The sequence below is a fragment of the Falco punctatus genome (genome assembly GCF_963210335.1).
Source record: "Falco punctatus genome assembly, chromosome: 2".
Lineage (NCBI taxonomy): Eukaryota > Metazoa > Chordata > Aves > Falconiformes > Falconidae > Falco > Falco punctatus.
In genome coordinates this window covers 10,274,205-10,289,357 of record NC_137581.1, presented here as the reverse complement: position 1 = coordinate 10,289,357, position 15,153 = coordinate 10,274,205, and the positions used below count along the sequence as shown (strand labels likewise).

The 15,153-nt window shown below is 40.7% G+C and overlaps 1 protein-coding gene across 1 annotated transcript in view; it reads left to right on the top strand.

Moving 5' to 3' along the window:
- The window catches only part of NOX4 (NADPH oxidase 4), a 185,842-nt gene that overhangs the window by 30,337 nt on the left and 140,352 nt on the right, over positions 1–15,153 (top strand). The window contains exon 3 of the mRNA XM_080375146.1: positions 12,345–12,413. The gene's annotated coding sequence lies outside the window, so the exon portion shown is untranslated. The remainder of the gene's footprint in view (positions 1–12,344; positions 12,414–15,153) is intronic.

The following is a 15,153-nucleotide window of genomic DNA, read 5'->3' as shown; positions in this document are numbered from 1 at the left end:
TCTAAGATTGCTAAACTGTAGTCTCTGAGGGATTACAGGTTTGCAATGAACGTTGATTAAAAGAAATGGAGACTATAGCTTGGCTCCAACTTCCTGGTTTCTGAAGACACCTATAGATGACATGCTCCATCAAATATTGCAATGTGAATGATGATACCTTTATACATGTGATTTGAGTAATGAACAGAATATGATTCCATGTTGCAGCTCTTCAGTGTTGCTGTAGTCTAAATTAAGAAAAAGTTTGGCTTGCATTCTAAACTCCCATGTATCTTTCAATGAATTGTCAGAGGGCTGGAATCTGTTTAAATGCAACTCACCACTTGGATCATGTGCTTGAGGGGAAAAAAACCTGCCCTGGGCTGTGAACGGCATATCACTCCGAAAGACACCTCCTATCCCCAGAACAATGAGGGAGGTTATGGTTCAGCACAGTGAGATGAAATGAAAGGGCTTACCAGAAGGATTCCCCGCTTTCCAAAGCATACTTGTTTTGCTGAAAAAAGGCTGCCTGAAAACTTCTCTTTTAAAATTTCTACCAGAGGAAGTTGGGTTTTTATCTCCATCGGTGTGTTCTTGCTTTCCAAAGCTGAAAGTCTCTTCCTCTGAAGGCAGAAGTTTGGTTACTTCCCTAGTCTGAGAGAAGAAAGTTATTACCTGAACTGAAATAAACCTGTGCCCATGGATTCACAGTGCTGGGACCATTCCTCGCCGTAGCCGTCTGAAACCCATTAAGTGCCAAGATGATGTGTGCATGTACTGCAAAATCAACAGTGCACCAGAACTAGATGGCTTATTGCTCTAGTAAACAATGTTTAGCTGCTGTCTCAAAATTAGGCTACCGTATATATTAAAGCTCTTCTATAAGTCTTTTAGAAGAACATAAACATCCTTCCTACATGGTGTTTGTTTAGAATAATGAAATCAAAGTACCTGTCTGAATCATGTTTCATACTGATAACATTTGGAAATGTATTTCTTAGCTGAAAGCAATAACGAAGTCTATGCACTACCTAAATCTTAATTAAGCCCAGTGACACCAGACAGAAACAATTGTTTTCATTTAGGCTTTATCAGACTACACGTACTTAACTGATTTATGCTGTGGTAACTGAGGGCAGAATTTGGCCATTTACCTAAGAAAAAGGGAACTTCTCCTTAGAGTGTATACATAATCATATTTTAGGGCAACAGACCAGAGGAAGAACTAACAACTGTGTTCTGAAAGTAGCTGAGATTGTGGAGCTTGGGCACCTGGAATGCATAAACTGAACTTGGGAGTCCAGCAATAAGACTAAAACCACAGAACAGTGTCTCTTGCTGCTTCCCTTCAGTGTTGTTATTTCAGCCCCATGTTACAGAAACACAAATAGTTCCAAGTGGAATTATTATTGTTATAGTTAATATTATCTACCATGTTATAATTTTCAGAAAGCTAAGCACAATAGGGATAACTGGATGACTGCTCAATTTAAAGATAATATATGAAGCTATATGAATGTGGCAATGCTGAATGTAGGTGGTGTCCCCTGATCTTACAGCTGGGTCTTGTAATATGCCTACTTCATATAACATCTGTTTTCTATTATATTAAGTGTATTTTAGCTACCTAACTCCTTATAGTGTTTCCAGTTGTAAAAGTGTTACTTCAGCAAATAAAACAGTTTCAATAGGCACGTCTCTGCTAAGCAATGAATCTTGATCTCTAGGGAACTGGCAACAAGCCTTACCAACACTGACAAAGTTTGAGTAACAAGCTCTGTTTGCAGAGTGCTGAAGATAATTGCTTCCTTTTTCTGGACAAGGACAGCTTGCTTCAGTCCTAGATCTCTTGCTCTGCTTTCTTTTGCACCTGCTGTGTTTTGCTCCCAGTACCCACTTCAGAAGTGCTATTGACTTATAGCAGTGTGACCAGTGATCCTTCTGCAAAGGACAGGGAATGTATAATATTCCAGTTGTTGTTATATATCATAAGTAGTGAACATTGTAAGAAAGTGAAATTGGGACCAAATAATATTAATGGGTAAATATATGGGGTTTTGCACATTCAGTTCAAGTATTACGCACTGATTGCATCTTTTCAGGATAACCTGTCTCATGTCACTGGATGAGTTCTTGATCCGTAGAGGGCAGTGACAGTTTTGTTACTTTTATCAGCTTTATACAGAAAGTTAATGGTTTTATGAAGAGAGCTTATGAATTCCTCTGAAGATGTCTAACACATCCCATCTTGTTTATAACTTTGCTTGCTCTATGTATGGTAGAAAACTTCCTAGTAATTCTAGTGATTTCTAACCTACTTGTGTATGGACAGGACAAACATTGTAGAAATGTCTTTATAACTGTATTTACACATAGGGAGAGCAGAATATGGCTCTCGAGAAAACTTGGATAATATGACAGAAATCCATGTAAATAGGAACGTACCCTCTGTTGCTGTTAGTCTGCTGAACAGTCTGGTACCTTTCCTCAGTCATTAAGTCATCTTTTAACAAGGTGATGAAAGACTTTGATGTTACTGCCTTTTCTTGGCAGCTTAATTAACCAAGAAAACAAAATAGTTAATTACAAGAGATGCATCAGAAGTAAACATCGCTTCATAAATTTTATAACTTCTTCTATTTCCAGTATCGCTTGTGCTTGCATACTGGAATGGTTGGGCGAAAGGCTCTGTGTCTCACGCTAGGATGAGGACTGTACGAGATCAAATGCATTCCTACTAATTTTTAAAATGTATAATCCTAAACTATGTTTGTAATCTGCATTCACACACTATGAAGAAGGACGTACTCTGCACATCCCATACGGTAGCCAATTTAAACTTTGTGTTTAGAACAACTAATAAAGAAAACAGATTTACAACTGTTGACCAGAATTCTTACGGCTGTCTCGGCAATTCCTGTGGTTTCCTCATTTTGCCCTCTCAGGGTTACAGAGGAGGAAAAGCAGACATGGGCAGTGTGTCTGCCACAGATTGCTTTTACTGGGGCTTCTTTCCAGCAAAGAGACAGATGTTTGCGGTGCAAATAGCACCTACCACAATGGGAAGCCTACTCTGTTTGAGGTCTCTCAGCACTCCACAACCCATTTAAATTCTCAGCTCCACTCCATGTCCTTCTAGACTGAGAGGCTGGCCGCCTCTGATGCAAGCTGGGCATTGCCCTTTTTCCCATGGTATGGCAAGTTAATTTCTCATTTGCAAGTGTGCGAGGAGTTATATTTCAAGGAAGAGGCATCGGGGATGAAAGAAATACCATTTATGCTGGGATTGATCCTTGTCTATTTTGGATGCTGAGCATCTTCCACATTGTAAGGCAGTAAAAGGAATGTCAGAGTGGAAACAAATAGCAGGCTGAGAGGAGGTGAGAAGGTGAAGTAGCCAAGCATGTATGTCTTAATATGTATTTTATTTTGCTTGAGAATTCACATCTGTGGTGTAACATGGTGGAATACGACTCATGGACAGCCTTGTTTTTTTTAAGTCTCATGACATATGGCCTAGGGCAGTATTGCTGTTACTTCGCTATGCAAGAATCACAGCCATAAATCACTGTCAAAACAAAAATGGATAAGCAGACATGCTTTGGGATGTTAGCTTTTTAACACTGGGCCCCTTTTAAGACTTGTTTTCTCTGACTTAATTAAAACAACTACTACGGAGCTATTCTATTTTGCCTAAACTTCATTTTCCCTGACACCGAATGCATGACTTCCATGATATGCACTGAAATCCTAGAGATTGAACCAAGAATATCCTATGAAAAAAAAAAAAAAAAAAAGTAAAAATTACAGCTAGAATTAAGGAACCGGTGTTTCAAGTTGGTGCTAGAATTAACATCTGTGTTTGGTGATTCTGGCCCCACAGGGAGTGATCTAATGTGGAATTAGAATTCTGTAAATATTTGGGGGAGAGCATAGATCTTAACAGGCTAAGTATTTTCATGAATTCAGCTGTAGTACTAAGTTCCTGTTCTATTTTAGATCTCAGATATTTGGTTTTGGATCAAGCTTATTTAAAGTCAAACTGTATCAACATCTATCCTTTTATTTCCACATTTGATTAGTGCTAATACAGTTAAAAAAGATTGTTTCCTCAGGTCATGTCAAGCAAAGTTTATGAAAATCTCATGGATCAAATGTTCTGCTGTGAATCTGTCAAAATCCACTGTGTTCTGAGTTGCAGGAAGGACTGACTTTGATCAATGAAAGAAAAGAAAAAGACAAATAGACCATTAATCATTATTGGTTTTGTGCAGTCTTTTTCTTGAGTTCAAGATTCTGTGTCAATCTCATGTCTCCAAGGAGGCACAAATTGCTTGTATGATTGTATGTTGGATTTATTCTTTCTGATATGCTTAGGAAGTTATTAATTATAAAATGTCACTGAAATAAGAACTTTTAAGGGATAAGTGACTGCCTGGCCACTGGATAATCACCACCACCTGTAATATAAATATTTTTACCCCATTTACAAACTTCCGTATATACCATCCCAGGTAAAAAATTGTTTACATACTTGACAGATAAACTAATGTTTAGAAGGTTTATCTAAATTAACTGTATCTCACAAAAGCAGCAAGAGGGTCTACTTGTCCTAAACTCTTTCTCTGTAATCACTATATATTTTTAATGGAACAGGACAGGAAAAGACTGGAAAATGTGAAGAGCTCATGTTATCAGTCACACAGATGGCCTCAGAATATTATGCAGACAAATTACATGCTGCCTGCTCAGGTCAACAGATTGCACATTAAGGATAGATAATCTGATAATGATTTAGGATGCATTTGTGGGCAGAGGGGAGCAGAAGTTCTGGCCAAAGTTGTTCCCACTGACTTGGAATAATACCAGTGGATGACAATTTATCATCTAGAGCCCATGGAACTGAACTGAAGCTAGCTAGCTGGATATGCTACCTCAAGCTACCATGCCAGAAATGGACAGCTGTATAAAAGCCACTGCTAAATTGTACTCTGAGGATGCTCCGTGTTGGCTCTTTTCCATAGTCAGAATTGTGAAGGGCATGCAGTAAGTTTGCTACATCACTGTAAAGTCAGATTTGTACTTACCACTTTTCACATTGACATCTGTTCCTTTTTCTGCAAACTAAATGCTAGTGCTAATGCTGCTTGCATTCCAATCCAGGTGACTGATTTTTGGTTATCTGATGCTAGTGCCAAATGAAATCTTGCCTTTTAAACACAGAAGGCACAAAACAAGGGAGCACACCACTATCTAGCCTTAAAGTCCAGCTCCTGACTTTAATCTGTATGCTTGATATATAGCACTTGAGAAGGCAATTAGTAGTTTGCAATGAGCTAAGTAATAAAATCAGTAAATAACTTCTCTTTGGTTCAGTTATTTTATATTAGTAAATATCCTTATTTCTGGGTTTTTTTTGCTTATTTCATTAAGTGTTATCTCAACTGACAGAGATGGTATTTTATGTTGTGTCTTTCTAATGCTTATAAGACCTTTGCGCTAAAGGTCCATATTTATGCATTACTATTGAATATGAACAGTTATTGAAGTCCTTTTCTGTGTTGAAACTGAAGTATTTAAGTCATAATCCCGGAATGCTTTGCACTGACAGTTTTGCTGCCATCATGGTGTTAGCTGTTGCTGGCAGCATGTAATTCAAAAGACTGATCAAAATAAATTCTGAATGTGTTCCCCAAGCATATACTCTGTACTGGGGACAAAAGGTGGCTTTGAAACTGCATTTCTGTTTGGTAAGCCCTCTTGAAAATATTTCTACAGGTTTTCTGTTTCCTTTTGATTTATATGCTATTACAGAAATGGGATATTATAGGTATATAATTCCTATATTTAGGAATTATAGGAATGCTGCAGTACTGAACTGTGCCAGGATTGATAATGGATCCACGGATGCTTTCTTCCATTTACTAATGACACTAAAATAACTGGATCTGATCAGTTTGGCCTTCTAAGACTTTTGCTCTGTATGCAAAATAACTAATAGTCAGCAATTTCAACTTTTCAGACATTCAGACATTATTTTATTATTCATATAGTGATAATGCTTACAAACCTCTGATTAGATTAGGATCCCTATGGGCTTGGTACTATACTTCTCTGTTAAACTGACAACCTAAATAACAAAAATACAAAAATATCGCCCTCTTACACTGTCTCATCGGTATAATATGATATATTTTAAAATATTTTATATGAAAAAAATTTATAAACGCTATAAATCAAACAACCATTAACATCATAGTCTGGCTGAGAGAATTAAAACAATGACATAAAGAATGAAAGCAAAAAAAGACTTGCTGGCATCCAGGGAGTTGTGACTATCCTGTGTAAAAGATTCACTTGTCTAGACTTACTCTGGGTGTCTGGATCCTCAAAACATCCAATGTAATTTAGATAAGACATCTGAACGAACACAGCTTCTTTTGTTTCTAAGGCTGTGTTCAGATTCTCAGCAGGAGAAATTAGCCTGTATCAAGCTCTGACTTACTATGGCTGGGCAGCCTCCCGCAGGCAAGCTAGCTCGTTTTGTGTACGCGCAGTGGCGGAGTGCAATGTAGATGTGAGGCCGAGACCACAGGAATCCTTGCCTTGAAACTTGTGCCCAGAATCTTGAAAGTCTGGCCACAGAATTAAAAATCATTGGTTCTGTTGTGGTTTCTACCTGCCTGCTGAAGAAGGGTGATGATGGACTTGATAACCAGTGTTAGATGTCTGCAGCTGAGAATTAAGGTGCCTTAGTTTTATGACTAACATGCAATAAAACTGTTACGCTGCAGGAATAAAATCACTTTTGTATACATAGCCTTATCCAAGCTGTTCTTTTCACACATTGTATTGTATTTTTTTCACTACATACAGTAGGTTTAAGAACAGCACAATGTAAGCGCATATATACTTTTTTTTGAAGTAGCACCTATCCTTCTCATTTTAAAAAAAGTATTGATGCTTTTGTTTTTAATATTAAATATAAAGGTAAAAGTTGCAGAGCTCCTTTTAAAGCATGAGCCAAATCAGAAAATCTGTAAGAGAGCCAGGTATGATATTCAGCCAGGAGACACTCTTGGTAGCTTTGGGACTGGGAATTCCTGATACTAAATAGTTTCACATGAATTGTTTCTCTAAAGAAATCCTATCTTTGAGAATAAGGCAGACAGAAGATGACATTTAGGCTGACCTTCCAAGAAAACAAATTTTGTTTTTATTATTTTAACAAGAGCTACAAATGTTTATCTGAACATCTGCTAAATTTACCCTGATTTTAACTTTGTTACAACACATGAATGCTCAGTACATTCATATGAATAAATAATAGGGTTTTTTAAGTAAAAGGGAAGTTTTGACCCATCCTGGGTGGGCAAAGGCTGTAAACCCCTGACCTGTGCTTCATCATATTGTGAATCCAATAAAGTATTACTGTAATGTTAATGGCATGGCCTCACTTTAAAGTGTTAGTGCCTGTAGTTAGGAGTGGTTCGGTTACTTATTTCATACTGGTGTAAAATCTGCAAATTGCGGCACCCTTCAAAAACTGCATGAAAGCTAATCAGTGGCCTGGAGAATCACACAGATGCTTGTAAACATGAGTCATTCTGGGTCATAGTAACTGAAACTATGACTAAATTAATGTCAACTATTTTTTTCCAAAATGTGCCTGTTTAAAAAGGAAAAAACAATTCTGATTGCAGTCACAGCATTCCAGTCACCTTAAAAATAAAATCTCAATCTAAGAATGTGTTAAAATGCTCTTAAGATTCCCACATTTTATATAAACCCGTGCATTAACTAGATGGATTTAGTTCTGCAACCTTGTGAATTATTTTAGTCATAGCAAATGTATTAATGAAATTCAGGTGTCTTAAGGTATTTCTGTGTGTGGGTTCCCTTGGCTGTCCATGGACCTACTGAAAATCACATAGGTCCCAAAGGGAGTGAGTCAGTCTCATAGAAGAGAACCATAGAATGGTCTGTGCCAGGAGAGACCTTTAAGATCATCCAGTCCCACCCCCCTGCCATGGGCAGGGACCTTCCACCAGCCCAGGCTGCTCCCAGCCCCGTCCAGCCTGGCCTTGAGCCCTGCCAGGGATGGGGCATCCACAGCTGCTCTGGGCAGCCTGGGCCAGTGTCTCACCACCCGCACAGTGAAGAATTTCTTCCTAATAGCTAATCTAAATCTCCCCTCTTTCAGTTTAAAACTGTTCCCCCTTGTCCTGTCACTGCCTGCCCTTGTAGAAAGCCCCTCTCCAGCGTCCTTGTCGGCCCCTTTAGGCACTGGCAGCTGCTCTAAGGTCTCCCCGGAGCCTTCTCTGCTCCAGGCTGAACAACCCCAACTCTCCCAGCCTGACTCTATAGGGGAGGGGCTCCAGCCTCTGATCATCTTCGTGGCCTCCTCTGGACTCGCTTCAACAGGTCCATGTCCTTCTCATGTTGGGGACCTCAGAGCTAAACACTAAGGCAAAGCTTGGGACAGCTAATGAAATTACAGCCTTCCATTGTCCTTTGGGCCCTGCCACACAGGGGATGGGGGTCCTAATGGTTTATCTCTGTCACTCTAAATAAATTAAGGTGAATTGGACTCTTAATGCATGAGGCTAATTAGTCATCGGGCCACCTAAGGGGTGGAAGAGGCAATGAAGCTGGAAGCAGTGACCTGGTCAATGATGGCGTTCCTGCTTTCGCCTAATTAGCTGAGAATAATTTACCAGAGCAGCATGGAACTCATTGCTGTACAAGCAAACAGCCTCAGTCTTTGTCCTGCTTCATGGTTGAGACTGTAACCTTGTTGATCTCACAACCATTGTAGCCTAGCGAGTCTGGCAATGGGATTAAAAGTTAGAAATGTGTCCCATAACTTTAAAAAAAATATACTCATCCTGTATTACAAAGTGCATACTAGTAGGCTCAGTGTTGGTTTTGTGGGTTTGAGGGCCGGGGGGTAACTTTGATTTGCCACTGGAAGTTTACAGATTGTATAATTTACAAAAGGGAAAAAAGGGGGGAAACCCAAAAATACACATATGCCTACAATTTCTATAGTTTATGCACAAATGAACTGGAGGTCAAGGTCCCAGTCATTATAGCTGCTTGGTTTATTTATTAAGGGTAAGAGTTCTCTCTTCCATTCTGTCCCAAATGAATTCTGTCTCAGAAGAGTTTCAGATTCCAGAAACCTGTGCAATTAGTGCTCAGCAAAGAGTATGACAACGGTAGGAAAAGGCATAGTGGCAGATTGCCATTTGCCGAGTTGATATATTCCTGCTGAGAATCTGCTGCAAAGACAGATCAACAGCCTGCTGCATTTTCCTATGAGAAAAGACCTCTGCTGATTCCTATGCGAACAGCAGTCTTGCGGTACTTTTCCTGAGTAAGGACTACACTGATTAGGCTGCTTCTGGTTTTTCCCAGTTCAGAGCAAGGGCTGTATAGCAACTGACAAGTGGTGGAGCACCATCTGGGTTGAGGTGGATGCGCAGCATGGAAAGAAAACATACCTGCTGCACCAGAAACAGAGAGGATGCATCCTTACGTTCGCTGAAGGACCTGAGCCATTGCACGCGTAATTGGATAACATCCCATATTTGTTGCTGAAGCTGAAGTTACACTATTATTAACAAGGGTCAGGAAATGTCTTCTTTCTCTCTCCCTGCTAAAAGATAAAAGTACATAATTTTGGGATATGTTTGTTAGCTCCTCCCTTCCAAGGGATTTATGATGGGTTTAGTGGGATGCTAAATGTTTTGATTTATACTCTGGGGTTAATTAAACCTAATTTCAAACACAGGTTTGAAGATGACGGGCCAGATCTCTGAAGGGCACATGCCTTCTGTTCCCTCAGTTAGTGTGAATGCATGTTAATTGACATTTTGGTAATACCTCCTAGATCTGCAGTTTTAAGGTGAAGCATAGAATTGTCTATGCAATGTTGCCTGACAGGCCCTTTCGACTTATCAACTCAATGTGTCTGGAGTGAGAACTTTGGTTTTTTTTCTTTATGGTGCTTAGTGGCTGAACCTTAAAAGTAAGGATTATGGGTGGTAACATCAGAAGAACATTCCATTATTATATAACAAATATAACAGGTTCCAGCTTCAGAGGACTCCAAAAAAACGTGGGAACAAGTAGAAAGAAAATAAAGAATTTCAAGGAAATAGAGTTCGGTTCTCATCAGGCTTCTAAAAGCAAGGCAGATCCTGAGAAGGAACAATTCCTAATTTTTAAATACCACAGGATAACCAATCATAACTCTTAATTTAGAGCTGAAGAAAGGGATTCATATCTTAGTATGCCTGTCCACTGTAGGTTTATTCATCTGATTTGTCAGTATTTGTAGGAGTTTGAATTTCATGGAACAAGATCAGAGGAGGCTTGGATGAGGTAGAATTTTTCCTCCTTTGCTGGGAAATTTTTACTTTACAAATATGATAACAGAGCATGAATATGTCTTGGACCAGAAGAACTGCTGAAGCGATTTTTCCTTCTAGTCCCGTCTAGTAAGTGACTTTGCAATATTAACAACACCCAGTTTTTAATGTAATAACTTTCATTAAATACAAAAAAATTCCAACTTTTGAAATCATGTTCTCTTTCTACTAAGCCAAACAAAGACTGAATGATCAGGAGATGGAAGAGAATATTTTTTTTTTTTTTAATGAACTGGAAATTTTTCTCTTCCCTTCACTTTGCCCTCTCCACTTTGTTGGAAAGGATTGATCAGTATTGAAAAAATGGCAGAATGATCAGGGAAGAAAACTACCCTGCTGAAACTGTATTTTGAAAGAAAGCAAACTTTTCTCCTCCACTTCATATTTTTTTTCCTTAACATTTTACACTGGGAAAACATGGGGAGTTGAAAATTGAGCAAATTGTGAACTCTTTTCCTTCTGAAACATGAATTCCTCCCTTCTTCACCCTTCATCTGCTCTAGTTAATGTGCAAGCTTTCTTGATGCTGTAGTATGATCATGATGGAATGGTCTAAATAGTTATTCGGGACTTTAAACTTAGTCTTATACTTTCCTGTGCAAGTCCTCCAGTCTCACTTCTCAGCTGCTTGTCTCTCTGGAAAGAGGTCTGAGAGAAGTAAGCAGAGGAAAGCATGAGAAATGGCTTCCAGGACCACAGGGTGCCAAGCAAACATACATGGACTTGTTTTTAAAAGTGTTCTTGACTTTTAAGGCCTCATAACTTCTGAAGGTTCCCCCTTGTTTCTGAAAAAGAGTCACATTTACTGGCCTCATCCTCCTTATCTGAAAAATTAATCATTTGTGGGGATGTCTTCTTGGACAGAGGGGATGTTTCATGGATAAGGCTGAGATGGGACAAGGGGAGCTCACTGCTACTGGGCTGGAGGTGCCATTGCTTGTTGCACCCCTCACCAGCTCCCTGAAAATGTGCTCCTGCTGTTCCCTATGTGCTGTCTCAAGAGTTTGCCTCATCGACTAAGCCAGGTCTGTTCTGTAACTCCAACATTTCATGTGGATGGGTGTCTTTTTTGCTGCCTTTAGTGAGCACTACCAGCTCATGGTGAACTCAGGAAAGCGTAAGTACAAAGCAGCACCTGAACACAGAGGAGACAGGAGTCCTGGCTGCTTTTCAGCAATCCCCTAGATTTGACGAGATTAGCTGTAGCATAATTTTTACTTTATAAATTTGCATATTCAAACAACCACTGTGTTTTCTTTAGAACTGAAAGTTTTGGAAGGTGATCAATAGGAGCAGAGATGCATCAGCTAGACCAAATGCAAATGTAATAATGACAAAACTGGACTTTTTCCACAGTCACCTTCACATTTCTTTCATGTTAATTGAGACTTCAACCCTCTTGCCAGTTAACTGAGGTAGAGGAATATGAAGAATCTTGCCCAAGGACACATAGGAAGGAACTAGTAGCTCCCAAGAGTCTCTGCCTTGCAACAGTGAACATCCCTGCTGGAATTAGAGGAAACAACAGTGCTGCTTAATTGAATTGGCATTCTGTGCACCACTCTATTCCCTGGAAACTGCGGAAGTCTAATATCAGTAAAGGCAAAATATTCCTGCTCTCTGATCCAGGATTTTATTTGAACCAGATGCCCTTTTTGGTCCCCAATGAAGTCTTATTCGCTTTGGGAATAACTCCTTGGCATATCAAAAACTGTTTTGAAGGAAATGCTTGGCAGGTCCCAAGAGGAAGCTAAATAAAGAGAGAGAGGGAATGGGAGAGAGGTGATGTTTCAAAGCAAGGCCAGGCTGCCTTGGAAACCTTTTCTACCCTGCAGCTGAAGCCTCCATCATCTGAAATTTGGCATCCTTGGGTGCTGATGGGGTGTTTATTTATTTTTGAGTGGTATTTTATGCTTTACGTTTCAGAAATGTGGAGTACTTTGCAGATTACCCATGAGAAATTGTCTCTTTTCCCAGGCACAGCCCAAGAAGCAGGTTTGTTGTTTTGTTTTCTTTTTTAATATGACTGTTGGCTGTCATTGTTTATCTTTCACTGGCGACCTTTCAGTCCCAGTACTGCCTCCAATCTGCAGTTAGTTAACTGTGAATATATTTAATTAAAGCTGTGTCTCACAGCAGGGGAAGTATTAGCAGTCTGTATATCATTAGGGGTTTTTTGGTTTTATTACTCTTAAAGTGTTTTAGGACTCACTATGAAAATATCATGACATTCCCATCTGCTTTCTCTTGACAGAAGCTGTAGCCAGCTACAAAATGTAGACTTTGTGCAGTTTGTGAGCTAAGAGAAAATTGTTCTCTCATCAACCTTGTCTTAATTGTAAAGCACTGTGACTGTGTTCATGCTTTAGGTTTGTGTCACCATGTTTAGTACTTCCTCATGTATCATACTTTAGTGATTGAAGTTATAGTAACACCTAGGGAGGAATAAACCCAGGCACCAGCAGGGGCTGGGGGTGACCTGCTGGGGGGCAGCTCTGCGGGGAAGGGCCCGGGAGTGCTGGTGGGCAGCAAGGTGCCCGTGGGCCAGCGGTGTGCCCTGTGGCCAAGGGGCCAGTGGGACCCTGGGGGGCACCAGGAGGAGCGTGGTGGCCAGCAGGTCGAGGGAGGGGGTCCTCCCCCTCTGCTCTGCCCTGGTGGGGCCGCACCTGGAGTGCTGGGTCCAGTGCTGGGCTCCCCAGTTCCACAGAGACTGGGAGCTACTGGGGAGGGGCCAGCGGAGGCTACAGAGATGATGAGGGGACCGGAGCATCTCCCTGATGAGGGAAGGCTGGGAGAGCTGGGGCTGTTCAGCCTGGAGAAGACTGAGAGGGGATCTTATCAACACCTACAATTGTCTTAAGGGCGAGTGTCAGGAGGACGGGGCCAGGCTCTTTTCAGTGGTGCCCAGCGACAGGACAAGGGGCAATGGGCACAAACTGCAACACAGGCAGTTCCATCTGTATATGAAGGAAAACTTTACTTTGAAGGTGACAGAGCCCTGGCACAGGCTGCCCAGAGAGGCTGTGGGGTCTCCTGCTTTGGAAACATGCAAAACCCACCTAGATGCAATCCTGTGCAACCTGCTCCAGGTGACCCTGCTTTAGCAGGGGGTTGGACTAGATGATCTCCAGACGTTCTTTCCAGCCCTGACCGTTCTGTGATTCTGTGAACCCCTGTCAATGACTTGTGTCAGCACAGTCAACAGAAAATGGGAAAGAGGGATTATGAAACAGAGAAAAGGCCATATAGAGATTTGGAGGCACCAACCAAAAAACATCAATGTTACCATATAAGCTAACAATGGGAAAAAAAGATTTTATTTGGAGATGTAATTACCTGACAGGACTTCATTTGCTTCCCAGTCGTCTTCCCCCCACCCTTCCAAACACACTCAAGGAATTGCCACTGGTGTTCCCTGCCTGGGAGTTGAACATCTACCTGCTGGTTTAGGCCATACTCTTCCACCTGTAAATCTCAGAATCCTTCAAAACCCAGGTATGCACCCTCGTCATTATAGCCTCTGTCTGTCTTCTGCTGCATTATCAATGAACTTTCATATCAATGAAAATATCAAAGAAAACACTGTTACAATATTTTCACCTTGTACTGACCTTGTAGTAGGACGATAAGAACATAAGCCAGCCCCTACATTTACTGGGGATTTAGAAATGGCATCTAATGTGCTTGCAATTTTAAGAGAAAGTGGCAGAAGTCTAAGATACTGATAGAAATTGTCATTGATATTGATGTTTTAAAACTTTCAATTTATCTAGATGCATTGCTATGCATCAGATTTGTAATAGGCCAACACTGTTAATATACTAAGATAAGTAAGTTTCTTTACAAGTCGTATCTGAATGTAATGGAAATTCAAAATGGTCAAATTGGCGCAAAAATGGAGTACCGCTTTGATAAACCACAGCTTTTTTTTTTTTTTTTTTTTTTGGGGGGGGGGGGGCAGGGGAGTCATAGTCTAATGAAAATAATAAACTCTTCTCCAAGGCTATAGACTTGACATCATAATTAGTGAGAGTCCTAGAGTACTCTAAGGCTAATAAAAACAGTAAAGGAATTCTGTCTGGTGGATGCCTGCAGAAATGTTGGCTATGAAGGGGTCAAAGTCAAGGAATTATTCATGTAGATACACTATTTCCCGGCTCTTTCTCAAGTTTGTGGTGTTCATCCGTTCCCTTTTCAGGGCATCTTTTTGTCAAAGCCATGCAGTGTCTGGGATTAGGGTAGGTACTGCTTTTCAGGACCACCATGACGTTTGAGTGCACCAGCAGGCCTTAATTGTCCTCACTGACCTCACCTTGGGACCTTCACCCCATGCATCCCCTGTGCAGTTCTCCGGGAGCTCTGTTTAAGCTCAGGCTGTGTACTTACGCCTTGCCCGAGCTGTACTTTATGTATACATTTCTAGCCCTGTCTCTTGTCTGGATTTTGGACATATCTTGCTGACTTGCCTCTAGTCTTGTCTCTAGCCTGTCTCTTGCTGCTCTGGACCCCTTATCTACATGCTGGATCAGATTCATCACCTTCTTTTGTCTGGGACTGCTGATGGATCCTGTTATCAGTATCTTGCACTGCTCAGATGTGAGGGACTTGCACCATGCTTCTGCTGTGGCCACCTGCAGCTTCCAGCTCATCCTCCCTTGTGCGGCAGCCCTGCTCTTGCTGCTTCCTGACATGCAAAACATTTGTTTTCCTTCCTGAAGAAATTGTAAGTAGTAGT